The sequence below is a fragment of the Corvus brachyrhynchos genome, unplaced genomic scaffold (genome assembly GCF_000691975.1).
Source record: "Corvus brachyrhynchos isolate BGI_N302 unplaced genomic scaffold, ASM69197v1 scaffold258, whole genome shotgun sequence".
Lineage (NCBI taxonomy): Eukaryota > Metazoa > Chordata > Aves > Passeriformes > Corvidae > Corvus > Corvus brachyrhynchos.
In genome coordinates, this window is record NW_008240122.1 from 5,391,658 (window position 1) to 5,393,376 (window position 1,719).

General features: G+C 39.4%; 1 protein-coding gene across 3 annotated transcripts in view; it reads right to left on the bottom strand.

The window, feature by feature from the left end:
• Window positions 1-1,719, bottom strand: part of PPP1CB (protein phosphatase 1 catalytic subunit beta) — a 55,163-nt gene that overhangs the window by 28,981 nt on the left and 24,463 nt on the right. Inside the window, exon 1 of one of the 3 annotated variants that reach the window (XM_008641722.2) lies at window positions 1,517-1,592. The exons of the other annotated variants lie outside the window; for them this stretch is intronic. The gene's annotated coding sequence lies outside the window, so the exon portion shown is untranslated. Of the gene's footprint in view, window positions 1-1,516; window positions 1,593-1,719 lie in introns of those variants that run through there. 3 annotated transcript variants of the gene reach the window in all.

The following is a 1,719-nucleotide window of genomic DNA, read 5'->3' on the forward strand; positions in this document are numbered from 1 at the left end:
CCAAAAGCCACTCAAAAAAGGGGCCCTCCAAATTTAAAAAAAAAAAAAAAAAAAAAAAAAAAGCTTCATTGTGGAACACTACTGTTTGAACCACAGCTTAGAATGCTATATGCCAGCAGTGCAACAAATAAAAGATGTAAAAAAGGAAAAATAATCCACACACAACGTGTTCCTTTAATTGCTGCAATTTTTTTCAAACAAAACCTGTAAGAATTACCTATTACGTCTCAGACACAAGATGTTGTACAACACACTCCTCTACTGTTAGAAGATGACAAGCAAAGAGAAAACACCCCATTCCCCTTAAAAATCTCCCTAATCTCTGCTCAGTTAAAAACAGCAAAGAAAAATTATAAGCAAGGCTTGGTTCAGAAGTTGTACATACATACATCCCTAACGGTTAAAGCACTATGGAAGACAAAAAGCACAGGCTGCTCAAAGACAAGGTAAGAATCATAACCCAAAAAGCTACAAAGTTGCAACACAAGTATTTATGGCGTATATAAACTGTATGGAACACATACAGTCTTTAAAAGTCTTCAGAAAAAAAAAAAAAGCAGAGTAATATTTAAGAGGGAACAGAACAATCCAACAAGTTGCATGCCAAAACACTGCAGAATCCCCTCCACTTAAAGCTATCTATATTTAAATAACTACACTACTGTGGAACAAGTACCTTTCAGATATATTATTTAAAGTGTCTCAAAAACCCCAGAACCATAAATATATACGTATCTTGATGTCCCCCTAAAAAGTCTGCCCTAAAAAGTCAACATTTACTCGGTTATTATTTAGTCTTAAAAGCCTACCTATTAATCTGGGTTTCAACATCCAGAAAAAGGGAGTTTTATCTGCATTAGCAATCTAAGAGAAACTTCAACTGATACCTGTTTCTTCATACTACACTACACACCTTAAATCACAAATATAAGCACAACTGTTCAAAGACTTTATATATTTTTAAATACTAATTTTGCTGCTCATAATTTTCACATCGAAAAAGATGAGATAGAAGCTACTAACAAGTCCTTAAAGCCCTAAACCCGCTGCTTTGTAGTAACTCGGCTGAACAAAACTCAGCCTTACTAAACTTGTTTCACTTCCCGAACTATACATGCTCCACAAATTCCTTTCTATAAGCCTTCTGCAATGTGACCCAGCTATCTAAGGAGTACAGCAACCAAATAAATGAACAGCGCATACCCATGCAAGTACCCCCGTCTCACCTCCAGCATACCAGCTATTTGTTGAATGTGGAAAGAAAGACTAATGGGAGAAGAGGCCCAAGAAGACTAAACATTCACGGCATAACTTAAATAAAAGGAAAACGCTAGCAGTAATTCACCAGCTTCTCCAAAAACAGGCAATAAGTCAGCTTCTTCGTTACTTTAAAGGGCAAAATCACTATTTAATACACACAAAACCCTACATCACGAGAGCCACTTCTGGAGACTGCCCCGTAGGCACGCTGAGGAATGTCAGCGCACTAAATCCCTCTGCTCCCACCGACACTCACGTACACACAACCCCACACCTAACGCAGCTCGCAGACGTAATTTTACACACGGAAGACTGTGACTACAACCCGACCGGAGGGGCGGGGGTGAAAAGGCCGCTCAAGAGCTCAGCTAGCGAGGCGTCCCCAGCTCGCCCCTCAGCCCGGCAGCTGCAGCGGGGTGAAGAAGGGAAGATAGAAAACGAGGCTTTTTTTTTTTTTTT